The sequence below is a fragment of the Heptranchias perlo genome, chromosome 24 (assembly GCF_035084215.1).
Source record: "Heptranchias perlo isolate sHepPer1 chromosome 24, sHepPer1.hap1, whole genome shotgun sequence".
NCBI lineage: Eukaryota > Metazoa > Chordata > Chondrichthyes > Hexanchiformes > Hexanchidae > Heptranchias > Heptranchias perlo.
Genome location: NC_090348.1, coordinates 38,092,681 through 38,098,680, shown reverse-complemented (window position 1 = coordinate 38,098,680; position 6,000 = coordinate 38,092,681). Strand labels below are relative to the sequence as shown.

Genomic DNA, 6,000 nt, shown 5'->3' with positions numbered 1-6,000 from the left:
TCTGTATTTGTGTCTCCCTCTGCATCTGTGACTCTCGGTCTCCTTCTCTCTGTATTTGTGCTTCATGGAAATAAAAATCAGGAGAGATGTAAAATGGGTTGCCTATTTGCTATCATCCATTTTACACTATTGCACAAATTCAAAATGACCCCCATTCACTTATTAATAGTTATTTAACCACAACATGCCATCAATTTTAAGTCAATTAAAAACACCTTTTTAATTTTGACTCTTATGTAAGGCACTTTGATCACATTGCCCCATCGGTTGGTAGTCTTTGCAATGCCACTGATGGATAGTTAGGATAAAACCTAAGAAACGTCATGGGTGAATCAAAAGGTTTGTAACATTGTATGATATATAACTAGTGGAAATGATGCACAGACTGTAAGGGCTATGAGATTTGAAAAGTAAGGTTCTTTTGTATTCCTACCTATGTGGATTGTTCCGTTCCCTTGATTTTCATCTGTTACATTACCACAACACCCCCCCTCCCCTCCAGCCTTCCAATCACAAATCAGAACATATCAGCAGTCTACAGGCATCTTAGTCCTGACTCTGCTCTATGATTTAGACCAGTAGGAAACACACAGCTTGAATGTGTGAGCCAAACCTTCCCGAGACTCGTCAGCGCTCGTGGGAGAAAGGAGATAACCACTCAAGACTTGGATGCTATCAACACGAGAGGTATCATGTTACTCATTGTCCAAAATAAAAACAGAAAGTGCTGGAAATACCCAGTAGGTCCGTCAACATCTGAAAGGACAGGTTTACGTTATGGGAGCACATTCTTCTTCAGAAGTGGAAAGTGGAAGATGAGCGAGCCCCTTAACAGGATTGAATAAAGTGAAGGGGAGAGAGAATAACAGGTAAAAGTCAAGAGTTGGGTATAGTGATTCTTGTCACAGAGAGACAGTTAATGGGTTTAATAACCTATGAATCCACCTCTCCACCTCCCTAATCTCCTTTAAGACCCTCCTTAAAACCCAGCTCTTTGACAATGCTTTCAGTCAGCCCTCCGACCAGCTCTGTTGGCTCAGCGTCCATTTTTGCCTAATTACACCTGGGGATGTTTTTCTATGTTAAAGGTGCTATATAAATTCAATTTGTTGCTGTTACAAACAGTTTTTTTAAAAAGCATTAGAAAGGTGTAAAAACTGCTGGCTGATATAGAAAGTGAGGCAATGAAAAGACATTAAAAGAACAAAAAACTGAAAGGAGAATGTAAGTAAGTATACAATAGCTTTTTTGACAATTTTACAGTGATTATTCTAAGGTTCAAATAAAAGAACACACAGAACTTTTCTGAATTCCCAGCATAATCAGAGTAAATGAGAAAACAATTTGTGGTAATTTTGCTATAGAAATTGTGAAGAGACAACTACAGAAGTGAGCGGATTTTGCCTTTGCTGAATATAATGAGTGTGAAAATGTATTTCTATACAGTACACACGGGGTAAATGCTGACCAGTCACTTGAATCCAGCATTGCATGGCCTGTGTATAGTCACGTTTATACTACTGCTGTTCTGATTCCAAGAGCCTGCGTTTATTCTGTTAAATCCAGCTCCCTTCTGCTGTCAGCAGACTGTTAGACTCAGATATTTATGGGTCTAACAACCTGCCAACTGGGATAAGGGAGCCAGATTGAACAGTGTAAACGTAGGGAGCTGGTCCATGGATGTTGGTCTCTGGGAATTCTAACTAAGGCTGCACCTCCTGTACAAATGGTGCACAGCTATGCAGTTAATTTCCAGCTTCGGTAAGCTCAAGCAAGAAAACAAAGTTAAAGCAACATGCATCTTTCAAATAACTTAAACGTACATGATCCTCTATCTTCAGCCTTTTGGTTCTTATTCCTTGTGGTCTGTCCCAGCTCTTTCCCACCCCACTGAATAGCTCCTTGTCCGTAGAAAAGGTGGGTTTTACTCATTTTTTTTGTCCCAGCTTCCTTTACTTAAAGTCCAAGTAATAGGTTCCAGTGAGTGAAACGTTAATTGCAGAAATTACTAAAGAATCCTGTGGAGATACTGCGATCTGATGATGACATGGCCCAAGGGCAGCACTGACGGAAGATTGTACATAAATACATGTCAGTAAACATTGCTTTTTTTTTTCACCTGACTTTTCCTTTCAACTTTATTTCTTACCTTTCCTCTCCTGAAGGCAGATCAGTTAACTCAGCATATCTGGGGCAGAGTTGCACACGTGCTAATACCTTTTGATACCTTGCCAAAGTGTGTAATACTGGTCAGTGAGCGACAGCAGGCTATTTGCCAAAGACTACAATTAAGACCGAGCCCAATCCTGTTGTCAACGGATTCCACACGTGCATTTTTCCAGTAGGGTTCACTGGTTAGCAATCCAGAGAAGAAGCCCTGGGTGACTTTCGCCTTCCTTATGCCAAGGAGTGTCAAATGCCCAACTCCTGCCCTAGGTGAGATAATTGTCTCAGTACAGATCAGGGATTCAACCTAATACCTACATGGTCTGTACAGCTTGAAACATACCACATGGTGCATTTATCTATTGAGCCATCTGGGCGACATTGATTATGATCTTGGTACCCATTGCAATAACTAATAAGTACATAAACTTTTCACTTTGTATCTGCTTGGCTGAGTGGATGGCACACCCACCTCTGGGTCAGAAAGCTGTGAGTTTAAACCCCATTCCAATGTTGGGGCTCATAATCTTGGCAGGCACTCCAGTGCAATACTGAGGAAGCCCTGCATTGTCAGAGGTGCCATCTTTCAGCTGAAATGTTTAACAAAAATTCTGTTCTAGTGGTTCTGGTGGATGTTAAAGATTTCAGCGCTATTCAAAGAAGGGCAGGGAGTTCTCCTGATGGCCTGGTCAATATTCCTCAATCATCCAATTACAACAAAAACAAGATTAAGCACCCATTTATTTCATTGTTTTTTGTGGGATGTTGTTGCCACAGAATGGCTGACATATTTGCCTACTTAATAACAGTCAATACATTTCACAAAAGCAATTTGTTATGTGAAGCTTTGACATGATAAAGCACTATATAAATATGGGTATTTGTATTATTGTTAATTCTTCCGTCAAACTACAATTGAAAGGCCTTCATGGCAGGTTAGGATAACCTGCCAGCACAGTCCTCTGTGTTGTTGCTTTTACCGCATGTTGATTTGCTATTGCAAAGCCACAAATGTGATCATTTTGTGAGGCTCCATTCCTGGTGCAGAGCCTCACTAGCGGCAAGAGCAGTTCTAAAAGCTGGGCCGACAATGATAGCTCGATCTTCATTACCATTCCGTGCTACTAACAAGGCTCCATGCTGGGAGCAGATCCTTTCAAAATCACCTCCACATTTCTTCTACTCAAAGCACTTGGGTGCAGTGCTGTACTTGCTCACTGGGTTAGTGGCGGGTTGGTTTTGATTATACTGCTAGAACTTTCAGAGTTATTCTATTGGGGGGGCGGGGGGGGAGGGGAAGTGTCTCTCACGTGCTTAATGTACAAGCTGTGTGGGGAATATTGTTGACATGCTAACTAACCACTAGAAGTGAACCAGGAAATGGGATCAGATTTCAAAAAAAGGTCTCCAGATTCAGCCTCAGATTTTCATGGTCTCCATTTATATTGATCGCATGGGATGGTGCATCCGTCACCATCTCTGTCAGATGCACCAGCAGGCTATAGTTAGAAGAAAGTCCAGGAGTTTGCCTATATTTGGGTGTGGTAGTCACTATTTGGAAGCCCTGGAAGTTGTATACTACATCTGGCATGAATGTATGCTGGATTGTGCTTTTTTACATATCATACTACAGCTTTCACCACTAGGCTTGGAACTTTGGGCACCCCAGAAGATATGTAAAATTGTTTCCGCTTCAATGCAGCTTCACCAACATCCAGCCAGAAATTTCCAACTTTAAAAAAAAATGAACCTTAAGTATAGCACCTTGTCGAGAATCCTGAGTTACAAATATCACTCCCTCTCACAGATTACTAGGGATGATGCTTTGCAATCTGGTACTCTGGACTATAGGTGGCTCTGAAGACCTTTATTGATGGAAAATGTGACCACCAATGAACCTGCCAACACAGTCAGACCAAAGCAGACATGTCACGTCCCCTTTGATGACAAGTTGCAGTCTGACTCGTTGAACTTTTCTAAGAATAAGCCAACCTTTAGGAAGAGGAAGTTTCTGAATTTTTTCATCAGTGAGTAATCATAGAAATTACTTTAATTTTTTTACACAGCCTACTGTTCCACCTCAAAATGGTTTGAAACCTCTTGGAGACTCCACCAGACCAGACAGGCCAATGATTCCACTTTGAGTGTGATACTCACACTTGTTGCCTAAATTGAGCCTCCCACACACATTTGCTGTTTCTGTCTAAGTATAGGGTACAATTCCCAATACAATCCAAGGCAGGGTATTATGGATTAGTCAAATGGCAGACTAGACCTTGGATCATAGAAATTACAGTTAATAGCAGTATATTTATATATAAAATAAAATCATTGAAGTGTTGGAAACTACATTCTTACATCCACATATAGATCTTTTCTAACTCCCATCTTTACATTATGACGTTTTCTCATTTCTGGGTCGTGAGTCAATGCTGAATAAATTTTTGACATGTGGTACAGCATTTCATACACCTCCCACTTACTGGCTTCTGTCTGCGGTTTCTTATGGGAAGTGTGTTTCTCATTAATGCAGATTCAGCTGTTTCATGCAATACTGAGGTTGAAGAAAAAGTGCAGCAGTTGGCCCACCCTCAGAAAAGGCTGCGAAGGTGAGGACCCCACAATCTCTGATATAAAGCCACACTCCAGTCAGATATGGCATGGAAAGTCAACATGCTCTTGCAATACAGCCTCCTTCTAAGCCTCAGAGGAGCAACCTTCTATGGGTTGGGTGGTGAGTAAGAAAAAGATCTGAATGGGCTGGATGCAAATAAAGGGCAAATTAAAACATGGCACAGCCTGCCTTTGCTGCAAAATGAATTTAGACATTGAAATAGCCTCATTAGCAAGAGCTAGATTGGTTTAATGCAGATAGTTTGGGGAAAATTTTAGTTTATTCATGTATTTATTCCGGAACAACAACAACTTGCAAAAAAATGTTAAGGTATTTAAAAATGTTAAAAAGACAAATCTAAAGGCACTGTATCTGAATGCACGAAAAATTTGTAATAAGGTAGATGAATTAACAGCGCAAATAGATGTAAACGGATATGATATAATAGCAATTACAGAGACATGGCTGCAGGGTGACCAAGGCAGGGAGCTGAATATCCAAGGGTATTCGATATTTAGGAAGGACAGGCAAAAAGGAAAAGGAGGTGGGGTGGCGTTGTTAGTAAAGGATGAAATCAGAGCAATAGTGAGAAAGGATATTGGCTCAGAAAATCAAGATGTAGAATCAGTCTGGGTGGAGTTAAGAAGCACCAAGGGGCAGAAAACATTGGTGGGAGTTGTCTAGGCCTCCAAACAGTAGTGGTAACGTAGGGGATGGGATCAAACAGGACATTAGAGATGTATGTAACAGGGGTACTACAGTAATCATGGGTGACTTTAATCTGCATATAGACTGACCAAACCAAATTAGCAATAATACTATGGAGGATGAATTCCTGGAGTGTGTACGAGATGGTTTTTTAGACCAGTATGTTGAAGAGCCAACCAGGGAACAGGCTTTCCTAGATTGGGTATTGTGCAATGAGAAGGAGTTAATTAATAAGCTTGTTGTGCTGGGTCTGTTAGGGAAGAGTGACCATAACATGATAGAATTCTTCATTAAGATGGAAAGTGAAGTAGTCCAATCCGAAACTAGGGTCCTAAATCTAAACAAATGAAACTACGAAGGTATGAGGAGTGAGTTGGCTATGATGGATTGGGAAGCTTCATTAAAAGGCATGACGGTGGATAGGCAATGGCTAACATTTAAGGAACTAATGCATGAATTGCAATAATTATACATTCCTTTCTGGCGCAAAAACACAAAAGGAAAAGTGACCC

At 40.8% G+C, this 6,000-nt stretch overlaps 1 long non-coding RNA gene across 1 annotated transcript in view; it reads left to right on the top strand.

Moving 5' to 3' along the window:
- Positions 1 to 763: 763 nt before the first annotated feature.
- LOC137341878 (uncharacterized) overlaps positions 764 to 6,000 on the top strand; it is a 44,637-nt gene continuing 39,400 nt past the window's right edge. Inside the window, exons 1-2 of the long non-coding RNA XR_010967148.1 lie at positions 764 to 869; positions 4,700 to 4,775. This is a non-coding gene — a long non-coding RNA (uncharacterized lncRNA). The remainder of the gene's footprint in view (positions 870 to 4,699; positions 4,776 to 6,000) is intronic.